The 18,300-nt window shown below is 44.4% G+C and overlaps 2 long non-coding RNA genes across 3 annotated transcripts; one reads left to right on the top strand and one right to left on the bottom strand.

The window, feature by feature from the left end:
- The first annotated feature begins 2,082 nt into the window (after positions 1 to 2,082).
- LOC126992014 (uncharacterized) lies at positions 2,083 to 9,764 on the top strand. 2 transcript variants are annotated; one of them, XR_007746085.1, is made up of 4 exons: positions 2,083 to 2,124; positions 5,394 to 5,573; positions 8,046 to 8,152; positions 9,555 to 9,764. It is a non-coding gene; the product is annotated as an uncharacterized LOC126992014 (long non-coding RNA). The 2 variants fall into 2 exon arrangements; XR_007746086.1 differs by lacking the exon at positions 2,083 to 2,124 and adding an exon at positions 2,139 to 2,182.
- A 241-nt stretch (positions 9,765 to 10,005) lies between these two features.
- On the bottom strand, positions 10,006 to 14,809 carry LOC126992017 (uncharacterized). Its single transcript, XR_007746088.1, has 3 exons — positions 13,596 to 14,809; positions 13,173 to 13,323; positions 10,006 to 10,121 (listed from the first exon to the last, which is right to left on the bottom strand). It is a non-coding gene; the product is annotated as an uncharacterized LOC126992017 (long non-coding RNA).
- Between the last annotated feature and the right edge of the window lie 3,491 nt (positions 14,810 to 18,300).

Raw genomic sequence — 18,300 nt, 5'->3', positions numbered from 1 at the left:
GCCGTGAAACAGTCTCCCCTCCATTGATACTGATATCGCCACTCGTCAGCATGGTCCCGCGACACTGTTTGTTGACTTCCCATCGTGCTCCGTGGCCACTAACGCATGATTCGTAGCGTTCATAAACATATTAGCTGGACCCACCCCTGACTTCCCATCGTGCTCCGTGGTAGCGGTCACTAACGCATGATTCGTAGCGTTCATAAACATATTAGCTGGACCCACCCCTGACTTCCCATCGTGCTCCGTGGCCACTAACGCATGATTCGTAGCGTTCATAAACATATTAGCTGGACCCACCCCTGACTTCCCGTCGTGTTCCGTGGCCACTAACGCATGATTCGTAGCGTTCATAAACATATTAGCTGGACCCACCCCTGACTTCCCGTCGTGCTCCGTGGTAGCGGCCACTAACGCATGATTCGTAGCGTTCATAAACATATTAGCTGGACCCGCCCCTGACTTCCCGTCGTGCTCCGTGGTAGCGGCCACTAACGTGGATCGCGTGGCTCGTATCGTTATTAAACATACTTGAACTGTAAAGGTAAGAATAATTAAGAGGCCTGACACTCATCCCGGCATACTTATCACATACAGAAGGTCCCACCCCGCGGTGTTGTAACGGGACAAGGGCGGGAAGGGCGGGACGCGGGTTGGGGGGTTGTGACAATCTGATCAGGAGGACAAGTTGAAACACACGACTGATGATAAAATTATGAGGAAAAAATGTCCGTAATTTAAATTCAATGCAAAGAAGGACGGACGAGACGCGGGCGGGGTGGGTGTTGCGACCGTCTGAGCAGGAGGAAAAGTGGAGGAAAAGTGATGAATTAAATACATGAGGAAAAATGTCTGTAATTTAAATTCAGTGGAAAGAGGGAATCTGGATTTCATTGTAAAATATATATATATATATATATATAGAGAGAGAGAGAGAGAGAGAGAGAGAGAGAGAGAGAGAGAGAGAGAGAGAGAGAGAGAGAGAGAGAGAGAGAGAGAGAGAGAGAGAGAGAGAGTCCAATCTAAGACAAAACAGCTTGATTAAAAGAAAAAGACCAAGTGAAATTTAAGATGAAAAAGAAAACATGAAAACCAACGCAAAATTAGAAAAAAATGTAGGAAATAGAAGAATATTTGAAGGAAATCATTTGTGCTTCCTGCAAAGATCTGAGAAAGAACTCAGAAAACTTTGCATCAGACAAAGAGGAAAGAATTAATTATATGGACCTTAGGGGAAATATAACAAGATAAAAGATAAATAACTCAAATTTAAAGGAAAAGAGATTTATATGAAGGGCTAAATAAAATATACGAAAAATAATTAAAAGAGAACAGACTAATTCAGCACATCAACAAACACACACACACACACACACACACACACACACACACACACACACACACACACACACACACACACACACACACACACACACACACACACACACACACACACACACACACACACCCACACTCTCTCTCTCTCTCTCTCTCTCTCTCTCTCAGATTTACGCACATAACAATTTACGCATGTACACACACACACACACACACACACACGGCCCGGTAGCTCAGGGGTAGAGCGTCTGGCTCACAACCATAACGACCGGGGTTCGATTCCCCGGCCGGTTTATGATAAGTTGGGTTTATCTTCTTTCACGTGTAGCCCCTGTTCACCTAGCAGTGAGTAGGTACGCGACGTCAGGCAAGGAGTTGTGACCTCGTTGTCACGGTGTGTTGTGTGTGAGTGGTCTCAGTCCTACCCAAAGATTGGTACTATGAGCTCTGTGCTCTTCCGTAGGGGAACGGCTGGCTGTCTCGAGAGAGACTCGCAGCAGACCAAGAGGTGAATTACACACACACACACACACACACACACATACAGACTACCACCTCCATTACTACTACTACTACTACTTAACTCTCTAACTACCTAACTAATTAACTATGAACGGATAAAAAGGGGAGGAAACAAGGGAATGGAGGGAGGGGGAGGAGGAGGAAGGGAGGGAGGAAGAGGAGAAGGAAAGGAGGGAGGAAGAGGAGGAAGGGAGGGGGAGGAGGAAGAGAGAGGAAAAAGGACTGGCTATTTGCTATCTGGACGTAAAGAGAGGAGGAGGGAAGGTACGTGTGTGTATGTGTGTGTGTGTGTGTGTGTTACCTGCGCTGATAGTCGTGTGAGGTAATTAAGATTTCAACACCTGTCAGTATGAAGTTAATGAACAGTGCAATGATCTTTTTAGTGGTTTGAGGTAAAATTGAATCACCTGTCAGTCTTTGTGTCATTAAGAACGTATTGGTTGGTTTAGGAGTCGTGTGAGGGAAGACGTAAGTAGTACCTGTCAGTAGTAAGTATTGGAACATTAAGGTATGGTGTAGTTTTGTGACCCTGGTGGCAGTTTGACTCCTCTGTACCGTGAACCTAAGGAAACACACATTTGACAAGGCTTTCCTAGGAGTTGTGGGCATTTCTAGGGGTAGTTTTGTGACCCTGGTGACAGTTTGACCCTTCCTCTGTACCGTGAACCTAAGAAAACACACATTTGACAAGGTGGTCGGATTAAGTGTTAGAATTTCAACGGGTAGTTGTGTCACCCAGGTGGTAGGTCGACCTCTCCTCTTTAACGAGAACCTGAAAACACATATGTGACAATGCTTTCCTAGGAGTAGTGGGCATTTCTAGGGTAGTTTTGTGACCCTGGTGGTAGTGTGACCTTCCTCAGTACCATGATCCTAACAAAACACACATTTGACAAGGTTTTGGTAGTAGTTGTGAGTATTTCCAGCAGGGTAGTAATGTGACCCTGGTAACAGTTTGACCTTTCCTCTGTACCGTGAACCTAAGAAAACACACATTTGACAAGTTCTGGGCATTTCCAGGGTCGATTTTTTTACCCTGGTGGTAGTTTGACCTTCCTCTGTACCGTGAACATAAGAAAACACACATTTGACAAGGCTTTCCTAGGAGTTGTGGGCATTTCCAGGGGTAGTTTTGTGACCCTGGTGGTAGTTTGACCTTCCTCTGTACCGTGAACCAAAGAAAACAGACATTTGACAAGGCTTCTCTAGGAGTTGTGGGCATTTCCAGGGGTAGTTTTGTGACCCTGGTGGTATTGCGACCATTCCTCAGTATCGTGAACCTAACAAAACACACATTTGACAAGGCTTTCGTAGTAGTTGTGGGCATTTCCAGGGTTAGTTTTGTGACCCTAGTGGTAGTTCGACCCTTCCTCAGTACCGTGAACATAAGAAAAAACACATTTGACAAGGCTTTCGTAGTAGTTGTGGGCATTTCCAGGGGTAGTTTTGTGACCCTAGTGGTAGTTCGACCCTTCCTCAGTACCGTGAACATAAGAAAACACACATTTGACAAGGCTTTCCTAGGAGTTGTGGGCATTTCCAGGGGTAGTTTTGTGATCCTGGTGACAGTTTGACCCTTCCTCTGTACCGTGAACTTGAGAAAACACACATTTGACAAGGCTTTCGTAGTTGTTGTGAGCATTTCCAGAGGTAGTTTTGTGACCCTGGTGGTAGTTAGACACTTCCTCAGTACCGTGAACCTAATAAAAAACACATTTGACAAGGCTTTCGTAGTAATTGTGTGCATTTCCAGGGGTAGTTTTGTGACCTTGGTGGTAGTTCGACCCTTCCTCAGTACCGTGAACCTAAGAAAACACACATTTGACAAGACTTTCCTAGGAGTTCTGGGCATTTTCAGGGTAGTTTTGTGACCTGGTGGTACTGTGACCCTTCCTCAGTACCGTGAACCTAATAAAACACACATTTGAAGAGGCTTTCGTAATTGTGGGCATTTCCAGCAGGGTAGTTTTGTGACCCTGGTAACAGTTTGACTTTTCTTCTGTACCGTGAGCCTAGGAAAACACACATTTGACAAGTTATGGGCATCTCCAGGGGTAGTTTTGTGACCCTGGTGGTAGTTTGACTCCTCTGTACCGTGAAGCAAAAAAGCACACATTAGACAAGGCTTTCCTAGAAGTTGTGGGCATTTCCAGGGGTAGTTTTGTGACCCTGGTGGTAGTTTGACCCTTCCTCTGTACTGTGAACCTAAGAAAACATACATTTGACAAGGCTTCCTAGGAGTTGTGGGCATTTTGATGGGTAGTTTTGTGACCCTGGTGACAGTTTGACACTTCATCTGTACCGTGAACCAAAAACAATACACATTTGACAAGGCTTTCGTAGTAGTTCTGGGCATTTCCAGGGTAGTTTTGTGACCTTGGTGGCAGTTCGACCTTCCTCTGTACCGTGAACATAAGAAAACATACATTTGACAAGGCTTTCATAGGAGTTTTGGGCATTTCCAGGGGTAGCTTTGTGACCCTGGTGGCAATTTGACCCTCCTCTGTACCGTGAACCTAAGGAAGCATACATTTGACAAGACTTTCGGAGGGATTTTGGGCATTTCCAAGGGTAGTTTTGTGACCCTGGTGGCAGTTTGACTCCATCTCTGTACTGTGAACCAAAAAAACCACACATTTGACAAGGCTTTCCTAAGAGTTTCGGGCATTTCCAGGGGTAGTTTCGAGACCATGGTGACAGTTTGACCTCTCCTCTTTACCGTGAACCTGAAAACACAAATTTGTCAATTATTTACTAGGAGTAGTGGGCATTTCTAGGGCTGTGTTTTGACCCTGGTGACAGTTCGACCCTTCCTCTCTACCGTGAACCAAAGAAAACACACATTTGCCAAGGCTTGCGAAGGAGTCATGGGCATTTCTAGGGTTAGTTTTGTGACCCTGGTGACAGCTTGACCCTTCCTCTGTACTGTGAGCCTAAAAATCATTAAGGAAAACTCAACTGAGCGCCATTTTGGCCTTTGAAACTTGTTGACGGGAGGGTAAAATAGTTACACGTGGTTACCCTGTTCACTTCTATAGCCTGTGTGTAGGGGAGTGATCCAGAGGTGCGCGCGGCCTCACTGCGCATCTCCGGGGTAATAACATATAGTAATTACCCTGTTCACTTGTATAGCCTGTGTGTAGGGGAGTGATCCAGAGGTGCGTGCGGCCTCACTGCGCATCTCCGGGGTAATAACATATAGTAATTACCCCGTTCACTTGTATAGCCTGTGTGTAGGGGAGTGATCCAGAGGTGCGCGCGGCCTCCGTGCGCATCTCCGGGGTGAAAACAGATTATACAGTGATTTAATGGTGTTGTGTTAGTGTTGTGGTTTGTCTCTCTCTCTCTCTCTCTCTCTCTCTCTCTCTCTCATATGATTGAGAGAGTGTGTATGTGTCACTCTCTCTCTCTCTCTATCTACTACTACTACTACCACTACTACTACTACTACTACTACTACTACTACTACTACTACATTACTACTACTACTACTACTACCACTATTACTACTACTACTACTACTACTATTACAGGTCATCGTGGAGAAGGCCCCTCAGGCTCGTATCGACAAGAAGTATTTGGTTCCTTTGCCAGTCGGTCAATTCTACTTCCTCATGCGCAAGAGAATTCCCCTGAGACCCGAGGATGCCCTCATCTTCTTCGTCAACAATGTGATTCCTCCCACCAGCGCCACCATGGGATCGCTCTACCAGGTATATTAGAGTGGTTGTTTGTTTGTTTGGGATTTCCTCTGAAGGAGTTGTAGATTCATCATTTCTCTTTCTTTTGGCTTGATCTGCATCCTTCTATCTTTATTCAATTATGACTTATTTTGACTTTTATCAGAAGTTTTCTTGAGTCTTCCCTCTAGTCTTAACACCGTAGGCTCGTTTTACCAGGTATACGAGTGTGCTTTTTTGTTTGTTTGAGATTTTCTCTTATGACGTTGTTGATTGATCCTTTCTCTTACTTTTAGCGCTACCTGCATGTTCCTATCTTTATCCAATTGAGTAAGTCCCATTTTTATCAACATTTTTCATACACGTTTTTCAATTTCCGGGGTCGCTCTACCAGGTTCAAGGATGTTTTTCTCTGCTTTCTGTTTGTATGTTTGAGATTCGCTTTTGTGTATTTGTAGAGTATTTAATTGTCTTTCTTTTGACACTTATCTGTATGTTTCTATCTTTATCCAATTTTGAGTAATTTCCATTTTAATTGACATTTTTCATTCTTGTTTTTCAATTTCTGGTGTCGCTCTACCAGGGTCAAGGATGTTTTTTCTCTGCTTCCTGTTTGTTTGTTTGAGATTCGCTCTTGTGTATTTGTAGAGTATTTAATCTTCTTTCTTTTGACACTATCTGTGTTGTTCTATCTTTATCCAATTATGAGTTAGTTTGACTTTTCTCTCTCTCTCTCTCTCTCTATTAATTTTATTATATACCATGAAAATAACTATGCTGTCAGGAATTGGTATGCTCACTACACAAAGGAAATTGAATAAGATTTTAGGAGGCGAAGGATTACACTTACCACTCTCAAAGGTGACAAAATACTGGTGGAAGCTGTCCCTGTGTTGTTAGTTGTCCTTGTGTTGCTAGTTGTCCCTGTGTCGGTAGCCGTCCCCGTGTTGGTAGTCGTCTCTGTGTTGGTAGTCGTCCCTGTGTCGGTAGCCGTCCCTGTGTTGGTAGTCGTCCCTGTGTTGGTAGCTGTCCCTGTGTTGGTAGCCGTCCCTGTGTCGGTAGCCGTCCCTGTGTTGGTAGTCGTCCCTGTGTTGGTAGCTGTCCCTGTGTTGGTAGCCGTCCCTGTGTCGGTAGCCGTCCCTGTGTTGGTAGTCGTCCCTGTTAAAATAGTCAATTCCTCATGTCAAAAAACTATCTTCCGAGCCAAAGTGTCTTCTGAGCGGTGATGCCAGATTGTCGTACTCAGGGCATCATAATTACCTGGTTTTGACCCTTAATTATTCCCCAAAGACATCTGCAATTGACGATTTTAATGATAACTATAAATTTTTCCAGCTATTGGGATGAAGGAGGCAGTTTTCAGGTTAGAAGTCGGCATATGTAAAAGGATTGAGTAGGACATTTTGTACTCCCGTTTGCACACTTAATAAGTTGCAAACGTGTCAGAGGGAGGTGTAGTACGGGGATGGTAATGACTAAGTTGCTTATAATATTTATTCTAACAGTAAAAGGAATCTACCTGAGCACATGAGTAAGTACAGAATCAACAAGTTAACGTCACTACTGATTGTCACACGCCCAAATGAAATCAACAATCTTCACGGCAGACACACTCGTAGCGACCAGTCACTAATGAAACACACATGTACGGTTGGTTACGTTTCACTACCAACAACACTGAATGTTCCTACTCAACATAACAAAGTTCCTAATACTCCAGAACGATCACATGCTACACAGTCACAAGAAATACGGCTTCTCCTAACAGAGTCTCGTAATTCTACTCACCAGTGTTGCCTCAAGTACAGTAACGGCCACAGCCCCAAAATAGGTTGACTGTTACTGAATTGGTGAATGCGACACTCCTGCTCCTTGCCGAGGAGCTCTTATATAGGGCCAGCGGCTACCATACAAATCGTCACCACCGTGTCGTTTTACATCACAACACGTCACAAAACGTCATGACAACGCCCACGTGAACAGTTCATGCCCGCCGGCCTTATACCCGTCCATAGGAGGACCCACGAGTGTTCCGCCTCCCGGCACTTCCTGCCTACGCGCTCACTCCCTGTCTATTCACACATCAGGTCATGGAGCCCTTGTTATTAGTAGTAGAATTTGCATCTATGAACTCCTGCTTGTAACCATTTCTCAGAACATGGTCCAAAGTGACCCTTCATGCGGTTAACTCGCATACTTAGCCGTGCTCCCCGTTGAGGGTCCAAAAGCCAGCCATCCCAGCCTAGTCCTGGTAGCGAAGGGTCACCTCTCACAAGGTCCACGACATCCCCAAATGATTTGGTTCCTCGTGTCTCAGGAGCTAGAAGCACTGCCAGTTACAGGTGTTGTAGGCGAGTGTTAGGAGCATCTTGTGTTAGAATATTGTGTTCCTAACTGTTGTCCTTGCAGAGATATTGGCACTTGAAGTTGACACACACACACACACACACACACACACACACACACACACACACACACACACTAACTCCGTGATGGTTCTTGCAGGGAAGGAACTGAGATGAGACCAGACTCAGCCCTCCAGTGAGCCCAGGAGACCACCGAGGGACACCCACGCACCTCATGGCATGGGGGAGGACGGATGGAGATGGTGGGTGAGTGAAGCAACCCACCCCCTGTGTATGCTCAGGCCCAAGGTTACGTCAGGTTAGGGGCTGCCTTAAAAACAGGTCCTTTCTCTCACTGATTCTCTCCAGGTTTCCTCCGTTTTTCCCTTCTTTCCTCCTCTCTTCTTCCTTTCCTCCTATGCCAAAAAAATAGCTTAATCTTTCCTCTTCCTCCTCCTGTCTTCTTCTTCCTCCTCCTCTTCGTTTCCCAGTTATCTCGACTTTTATCAAGGTCTGTGTATTTCTCCGGCGTAATTTTGGTGGTTTCGTTCATTTCCTCCTCCAAGCTCAACTCCATTTTTCTCATTTTTCCTTCCTCTCTTTCTCCTTTCCTCCTATACCAAAAAACTGCTTAATCTTTCCTCTTCCTCCTCTTGTCTTCCTCTTTTTCCTCCTCCTCTTCGTTTCTCTTTAATCTCCACTTTTATCAAGATTTGTGTATTTCTCCGGCGCAGTTTTGGTGGTTTTGTTCATTTCCTCCTCCAAGTTCAAGTCCATTTTTCTCCTCTTTCCTCCACCTCTTCCTCCTTTCCTCCTATGCCAAAAAATAGCTTAATCTTTCCTCTTCCTCCTCCCATCTTCCTTTTCCTCCTCATCCTTTTCATTTCAGTTATCTCTATTTTTTTTATCAAGGTCTGTGTATTTCTGGCATAATTTTGGTGGTTTCATTCATTTCCTCCTCCAAGTTCAAGTCCATTTTCCTCCATTTTCCACCTCTTCCTCCTTTTCTCCTACACCAAAAAATAGCTTACTCTTTCCTTTTCCTCCTCCTCCTTTTCATTCCTCTCCTATCTCCACTTTTATAAAAGGTCTGTGTATTTCTCCAGCGTAATTTTAGTGGTTTCGTTCATTTCCTCCTCCAAGTTCAACTCCATTTCTCTCCTTTTTCCTTCCTCTCTTCCTCCTTTCCTCCTATGCCAAAAAATAGCTTAATCTTTCCTCTTCCTCCTCATTTTCGTTTCTTTGTAATCTCCACTTTTATCAAGGTCTGTGTCTTTGTAAACTTTGCAGAATGGACGAAAAAAACACCAGAAATTGCTTGTATATTTATTGAGCAAACTGACACTTCTTGCAGAGAGAGAGAGAGAGAGAGAGAGAGAGAGAGAGAGAGAGAGAGAGAGAGAGAGAGAGAGAGAGGGTTCTTATGTGTCTGGGGGGCATGTGTCTGTGGGGGTTGTCAACACACTGTGGGGGGGACACCCTGTGGGGCCTGGGAGCTGAGAGAGAGAGAGAGAGAGAGAGAGAGAGAGAGAGAGAGAGAGAGAGAGAGAGAGAGAGAGAGAGAGAGAGAGAGAGAGAGAGAGAGAGAGAGAGAGAGAGAGAGAGAGAGAGAGAGACACACACACACAGACACACATTCTTGGCACTAAACTCTGCCAGACTCTTGCAGGGAGGGAGACAGAGACGAGACCACTGAGCCGAAGGAACCAGTCAGGCCTTCAAGATGCTGCCTGGATGCTGGGGGAGACCAGACGAGACGAGTCCTGTTGGGGAGAAGATGGAGGGAGATTAATTGAAGGGCAGAGATGAGAGAGAGATGGAACTAACTCTCTCTCCCTGTATTTTTATAAAGAGAAGACTAATAAAGTTTGGAAATATATATTACAATGGATATATTTAAACCTACTCTTCTTCTTCTTCCTTGTCTCTTTCCTCTGTCCACCAGTGAGCTATTGTATTCTTCTTCCTTCCCTTCCTTCCTTCCCTTCCTTCTCTTCCCTCCCTCCCTCCCAAGATGCCGCCTGGATGTTGGGGAATAGAGAGAGAGGAGAGAGGATGAGATGGAACACACTCTCTCTCTCTTTTCAATGGAGAGAGAGAGAGAGAGAGAGAGAGAGAGAGAGAGAGAGAGAGAGAGAGAGAGAGAGAGAGAGAGAGAGAGAGAGAGAGAGAGTTCCAGCTTCCAGTCCCTTGCTGAGCTGAGTGACCAGACAGCACCAGCCAGTCAGCCATAGCCCTGAAAAGATTTATGGTGGTTAGGTCCCGGTAGATTGTGGTGGAATGGTAGAAATCGTGGTTGAATGTCAGGTCTTGGGTTGAAATTTTGGGGTTACAGAGTTGAAAAAGTTTTGAACAAGTTGAGTTTTGGGGTTGAACTTGTGATGACTGATGGTTGAATTGTGGAAAAAACTGGCAGAGGGATGTTGGGCGAATATTGTGTAGTGGTTAGACCCTGGTAGATTGTGGTAGACTGGTAGAAATCATGGTTGAAAGAGACAATAGTAACTTACCAAATATCAGCAACTTCCTGTCCCAGCTTCCATCAGTTGCACGATCAGTAATAATAATAATAATAATAATAATAATAATAATAATAATAATAATAATAAAAGTATATAAAATTAACCTGTATTTTCTCATTCCTGAGAGAGAGAGAGAGAGAGAGAGAGAGAGAGAGAGAGAGAGAGAGAGAGAGAGAGAGAGAGAGAGAGAGAGAGAGAGAGAGAGAGAGAGAGAGAGAGAGAGTTACCTCCACATCTGAAAAGGAAAAATCTATAATCTTCCTTCCTCTTCACACACACACACACACACACACACACACAAAAAAAAAAAGTTACACCCCAAAGTTATGACCGCAGCAGCAGCAGCAGTCAGAGGCTGAATTATAGTCACAAGTTAAAGTGTGTGTCGTGCCAAGTCCCTGCTGGTGAGCCTGGTTCAGACCCTCACACCAACCACCTCCCAGGGCCAAAACGGAGGTGGGTTGAGTTCTAATGTGTGTTTCCTTAGGTTCACGGTACAGAGGAAGGGTCACACACCTAACCCGGGAAATGCCCACAACTCCTAGGAAAGCCTGGTCAAATGTGTGTTTCTTTAGGTTCACAGTACAGAGGAAGGGTCACACTACCACCAGGGTCACACACCTAATCCGGGAAATGCCCACAACTCCTAGGGAAGCCTGGTCAAAAGTGTGTTTCCTTAGGTTCATGATACAGAGGAAGGGTCAAACTACCACCAGGGTCACACAACTACCCTGGGAAATGCCCACAAATCCTAGGGAAAGCCTTGCCAAATGTGTGTTCCCTTAGGTTCATGGTACAGAGGAAGGGTCAAACTACCACCAGGGTCACACAACTACCCTGGGAAATGCCCACAAATCCTAGGGAAAGCCTTGCCAAATATGTGCTTCTTTAGGTTCACGGTACAAAGGAAGGATCACACTACCACCAGGGTCACACAACTACCCTGGGAAATGCCCACAAATCCTAGGGAAAGCCTGGTCAAATGTGTGTTTCCTTAGGTTCACGGTACAGAGGAAGAGTCACACTACCACCAGGGTCACACAACTACCCTGGGAAATGCCCACAACTCCTAGGAAAGCCTGGTCAAATGTGTGTTTCCTTAGGTTCACGGTACAGAGGAAGGGTCACACTACCACCAGGGTCACACAACTACTCTGGGAAATGCCCACAACTCCTAGGAAAGCCTGGTCATATGTGTTTCCTTAGGTTCACGGTACAGAGGAAGGGTCACACTACCACCAGGGTCACAAACTACCCTGGAAATGCCCACAACTCCTAGGAAAGCCTTGTCAAATGTGTGTTTTCTTAGGTTCACAGTACAGAGGAAGGGTCACAAAACTACCTGGAAATGCCCACAACTCCTAGGAAAGCCTGGTCATATGTGTGTTTCTTAGGTTCACAGTACAGAGGAAGGGTCACAAACTACCCCTGAAATGCCCACAACTCCTAGGGAAAGCCTTGTCAAATGTGTGTTTTCTTAGGTTCACAGTACAGAGGAAGGGTCACAAAACTACCCCTGAAATGCCCATAACTCCTAGGAAAGCCTGGTCATATGTGTGTTTCTTTAGGTTCACAGTACAGAGGAAGGGTCACAAACTACCTCTGGAAATGCCCACAACTCCTAGGAAAGCCTGGTCATATGTGTGTTTTTAGGTTCACAGTACACAGGAAGGGTCACAAACTACCCCTGGAAATGCTCATAACTCCTAGGAAAGCCTGGTCATATGTGTGTTTCTTTAGCTTCACAGTACAGAGGAAGGGTCACAAAACTACCCCTGGAAATGCCCACAACTCCTAGGAGAGCCTGGTCATATGTGTGTTTCTTTAGGTTCACAGTACAGAGGAAGGGTCACAAACTACCCCTGGAAATGCACAAAACTCCTAGGAAAGCCTTGTCATATGTGTGTTTTCTTAGGTTCACAGTACAGAGGAAGGATCACAAACTACCCCTGAAATGCCCACAACTCCTAGGAAAGCCTGGTCATATGTGTGTTTCTTAGGTTCACAGTACAGAGGAAGGGTCACAAACTACCCCTGAAACGCCCACAACTTCTAGGAAAGCCTTGTCAAATGTGTGTTTTCTTAGGTTCTCAGTACAGAGGAAGGGTCACAAACTACCCCTGAAATGCCCATAACTCCTAGGAGAGCCTGGTCATATGTGTGTTTCTTAGGTTCACAGTACAGAGGAAGGGTCACAAAATATCCCTGAAATGCACACAACTCCTAGGAAAGCCTGGTCATATGTATGTTTCTTTAGGTTCACAGTACAGAGGAAGGGTCACAAAACTACCTCTGGAAATGCCCACAACTTCTAGGAAATCCTGGTCAAATGTGTGTTTTCTTAGGTTCACAGTACAGAGTAAAGGTCACAAAGCTACCCCTGAAATGCCCACAACTCCTAGAAAAGTCTGGTCAAATGTGTGTGAGAGAGAGAGAGAGAGAGAGAGAGAGAGAGAGAGAGAGAGAGAGAGAGAGAGAGAGAGAGAGAGAGAGAGAGAGAGAGAGAGAGAGAGAGAGAGAGAGAGAGAGAGAGAGAGAGAGAGAGAGAGAGAGATAATGTTCCATAATAGACTCTGAGCAGAGTGAGGATGACTCATTTTCTCGCCGGCAACACACGCCTCAGTGAATAAGTTACCCGAGTAATACGTTCACCTGGATCACAGTCTGTTCACCCCAGGACGGCAATGAGTCAGTATTTTTTTTTTTTTTTTACAGCTAAGGAGACAGTTCCAGGGCATAAAAAAAAAAAAAAGCCCGCTACTTACTGCTTCTGAATAGAGGTCAAAGGTTTGGCGCACGAGGTCACATGTTGCCTCCTGCCCGGGGTCGCCTCAGAGCACGCTGCATCCTGCTTAACAGATCGTCGGCGGCACATATTAACCAGGCGGTGGTGGATCATGTTTCTTAATGGTCCCTCTGAGCGAGAAAAATTAGAAAAAATCAGCCCTCACACAAACCATTTCATAATATATATCAAAGCATTTGTGATCAGTTTATGCATCATCTATTTTGGGAGGTATAATTATATCATGGCACAAATTTGACCCGTCGCTGCTGCCGGGTTAATATGCTTGCTTGTATGAGATCACTTGAACACAATGCATGCTTTGGTGAGGTCTGAACTAGGTTGTGATACACACACACACACACACACACACACACACACACACACACACACACACACACACATAATGTCCACCAAGTCGACAATGTCCCTCTTCATCTCCTCGGCCTGGTGCTTTTTCTCCTGAGCAGCCTCGTCAAGGCAGCGCAGCGTCACCCCTCGGCAATCCAGCCTCTCCCTGCTTTCTCCGGTCATCAGCTGGTATTTCTTCCACTGTTCCTCTGGGAGTGCCTGTGGGAGGGGGGTAAAGAGGGTACATTCATCACCCCATACAGGTTATAACTATTTGCATCGGGGAAAAAAAAGCCTGGAAAATTCTGCATAGCCCCTTGACTGTGGATTTCCTATAAGAAGACCTCACCATGTTATAGGAAAGGCACAAAAGGTGGCTGCTACAATTCAATGAAGAAAAATGGAAAGTCCTGCACCTTGGGAGGGGATGTCCAGCACACCAATACCACATGGGAAACACTCCACTATCCACCACAGAGGCAGAGAAAGACCTGGGATTGTATGTAACCAGGCTACCAGTGAAGGGATATCCAGCACACCAATACCACATGGGAAACACTCCACTATCCACCACAGAGGCAGAGAAAGACCTGGGAGTGTATGTAATCAGGTTACCAGTGAAGGGATATCCAGCACACCAATACCACATGGGAAACACTCCACTATCCACCACAGAGGCAGAGAAAGACCTGGGACTATACGTTACCAGGCTACTAGTGAAAGCCAAATCCGTGCCAATCGCAGCGGACGGGTTAAAAATTAAGTAAAAAACTGACTCTCGGGGCAAAGTTGGAATATGATAAACTGATTAAAAACATACAATTCATCTAAATATCTATGTTCAGGGCTTAAGTGTTGGAGTTCATTCTCTAAGAGTTATGGACCTGGAGTAGTGAGCACATCCCACATGATCTTGAACCCCTGAAGGGCGGGTGTTTTGACCACAAGGGCTCCCTCAGGGGGGGGGACTGGGCCACAAATAGCTGTTCTTCAAGCACTTATAATCCTTGAAATAAACATCTTATGGATATACATGTAATACCATGATGTGCAGCATACAATGAACTCAATGGTGAAAGGAGCCTGATATGTGTGATGCCTGAGCGGGCCAAGCCAGACCTATTGCTGGGCTGAGCCTGGTGGACGGGACAATGTACTGGATGGGGGACTCACGCAAGCTAATTTATTATATAACACATGAAAATTTACTTTTTAGGTGTGCATATGTTGTACATATCTTGTGCTCTGTCTGGCTGGCTATCTTGGTTAGACTTTCTCTCTCTCTCTCTCTCTCAGTTGACGTGGAGTTCTTCAACGCATGGGACAGTTTTTATGGACAAAGTGAGCTCTTCCACAGGGACGGATTGCACCTGTCTCCCATCGGGGCAGCCAGATTCGGAAGGCTCCTCAACGACGCAGTACGTGTCATCCGAGCACAAAACGAGTCACAGCCACGTCCCCCACCCTGCCCGTGTAAAGAGACGCCGTGCATCGCAACAAACCCGTAACCGTGATCCCGCAAGTACCACCACCTCTATTACCAAGCCTCTAGATAACTTAAAAATCCTTAGTTTCAATGCGCGTAGCCTAACAAACAAATTTGATGAACTGAGATGTCTTCCTCTAACAGAAAATTTTGACATAATTGCTATAACCGAAACATTTATCGACACCACAAATATTGATTTAAGTTCCGAATACAACATAGATGGCTACAGACTCTTCAACAAAGATCGTGTAAACCGTAGAGGCGGTGGCGTCGCCCTTTATGTCAAAAGCTATTTGCAACCCACTGACAAAACACCAGGAAACAGTAACGTTGAACATTTGTGCGTGCGAGTAAACATTGCAAAAGTCAATTTAAATATATCTGTCACCTACAGACCTCCCGGGCAATCACTCGATGACGACCTTGAAATGTACAGCGTCTTAAGGCAGTCACTTAATAACAACGACTCACTGATATTAGGAGACTTTAACCTGCCCCATATCGACTGGGCGACACTGTCAGGTACAGAAGGCGAGTCACATAGAATGATCGAATTTCTAGAAGAAAATTATCTAAGCCAAATGGTTTCTGAGCCAACTCGACAAAATAATATACTCGACCTTGTTATAACGACCCAAGATAACCTAGTCAGTAGTGTCACGGTAGGTGAACACCTCGGTTCTTGCGATCATAAATTAGTGCGCGTCGACATTAGAGCTCAATCATCAGTGACTGAAAATAAAGTAAAGGTGCCCAATTTCAAAAGAGCTAACTTCGTAGAAATCTGACAAAAACTAACAGAAATACAACTATCAGATGACGGCAACGTAGATGAAGCCTGGCTAAGCCTTAAAAATCACTTACTCACTCAGCAGAACACATTCGTCCCCTTGTGCGAGAAACGAATTAACACTAATAAAAGCCCACCGTGGTTTAATAGCGAAATTAAACAATCAGTCAATGAGAGAAAATTGTTTTACAGGTTAAAGAAAGAACAAAGCACGCCCGAAAACATTAGACTTTATACTGATGCCAGGCGACGAGTAAAAAGACTAGTAGGTCAGGCAAAGCGTTGATATGAAGAATATATTGCAGCCAACTGTAAAATAATCCGAAATCTTTCTTCAGTTACATAAACAACAGAAAGGCGATCAAAAGTGGTATTGACCTTTAACAAACAGCGACGGTGCACTAGTGACTGACAGCCAACACATTGCAAACCTCTTCAACAATTACTTTTCCTCGGTGTTTAATACTAACAGTCTTCCTCTTGCTCCCACCAACACCAGTACTATTGTAAATCTCGAGCATGCATTGCCTAATTTTGAAATAACAACCGATGAAGTCCTTAAAGCTCTCCATTCACTTAAAACAAATAAAAGTCCCGGACTCAACAAAGTATATCCTATACTGCTTAAGGAAACAAAGAGTCACTACCGTATTCAATATGTCCTTGCGACAAGGCATCGTCCTTCGGATTGGAAAAAGGCTAACGTGACACCGATTTTAAGAAAGGAGACAAAAAATACCAGGTAACTACCGACCCATTAGTCTAACTTCAATTGTAGGTAAGCTACCGAGAGCATAATTAGAGACAAATTGGAGTTACCTCGAAAGCCACTCATTAATTGGGATTCACAACATGGCTTCCGTAACAAAAGATCCTGCCTGTCAAAGCTACTGACCTTTATAACGATCTCTTCTCAATTTATGACGTAAACATATCAGTTTACGTAGTCTATCTAGATTTCAGAAAGCGTTTGATAAAGTCCCACATCATAACTTACTTTATAAATTAAAGCAAATAGGTATTGACGGTCAAGTAAACCAATGTATCGCGAATTGGTTGAGCAACAGACAACAAAGAGTTGTGATTGACGGATTTAACTCAGAGGGCGCCGGTCACTAGTGGCGTCCTCAGGGCTCGATTCTGGCCCAGTGCTCTTCATTATTTACATCAACGACGTGGCTGTTGGACTCAATAATCGCATTAGTAAATCTGCAGACGACACAAGGATTGGTAACTCGGTTTTCACTGACGAAGACAGGCAAAGCCTCCAAGAGGATTTGCACAAAATTTCAGCTTGGTCGGATAAATGGGAGATGCCCTTTAACGTAGACAAGTGCCAGGTCCTTCAAGTTGGAACAAAAAATAAGAAGTTCGATTACGAAATACACGGCGTTAAACTCACAAGCGTTCAATGCGTTAAGGACCTGGGGATTAAAATCGCGTGAAACCTCAAATTTCACATCAATGCATCGATGCAGCAAATAAAGGAACAGAATGTTGGCTTCATTAAAAGAAACTTTTTATTCAAGAATAAAGATGTAATACTTCCGCTCTACAATAGTTTAGTTAGACCCCACTTGAAATATGCGGTATAGTTTTGGTCTTCCCACCATGCAAAGGACATTGCTAAACTAGAAGGTGTTCAGCATCGAGCGACAAAAATGATCCCTTCCTTACGCAACAAATCCTACGAAGAAAGGTTTTCCACCCTTAACATGTTTTCTCTTGAGAAGCCTCGCCTTCGAGGAAAAATGATCGAATGTTTTAAAATACTTAATGGTTTCACGAATGTAGAAAGAACAAAATTGTTTATGATCGATGACACTTTGCGAACGAGGAACAATGGCATAAAACTCAAATGTAGACAAGTAAATTCAGACTGCACCAAATTTTTCTTCACCAATGTTGTAGTGCGAGAATGGAATAAGCTCCCACCATCAGTGGTCCAGTGTAACACGATTGAATCCTTTAAAAACAAGCTCGACCGTCACTTCCTTGAACTTAATATTAACTAGAGTAGAAAAGCAACGTTTTGGAGCCATCTGATTAATGCAAAATCACTTAGGTTTAAGGACAGACCACCTAGTCTGGACCATAGGTCTGTGGTCTGATTTTCTATGTAAATCTATAAATCTCTCTCTCTCTCTCTCTCTCTCTCATATACAGGATATAAAAAAATCAATATATTTCAACATAACCTATATCTCTTGAAAACATGTATGTGTAGAAAAACATATCATAATTTTCAATGGGAGTGTAACATATGAAATGCATTTTTTCTAATGTTTACCAATATTCTGATACAATAATAATGGCAGGTGTTGGTTGGTGCCACCTGGAGTCAGGGGTGCAAGCAAGCATTTGTGTAGTGTATCTTTTCAGACTTGTGCTGCCCACCTGTGCCTGTGAGTTCCTGCCTGGCTGGCTGGTTTATTTTTGTGTTTTTGGGTGGGTTTTTAATGCCAACCCTGAGGATTA

This window comes from Eriocheir sinensis, unplaced genomic scaffold, assembly GCF_024679095.1.
Source record: "Eriocheir sinensis breed Jianghai 21 unplaced genomic scaffold, ASM2467909v1 Scaffold385, whole genome shotgun sequence".
Taxonomy (NCBI): Eukaryota; Metazoa; Arthropoda; class Malacostraca; order Decapoda; family Varunidae; genus Eriocheir; species Eriocheir sinensis.
The sequence above is the reverse complement of the archived record's forward strand: the minus strand, read 5'-3'. Positions and strand labels throughout refer to the sequence as shown.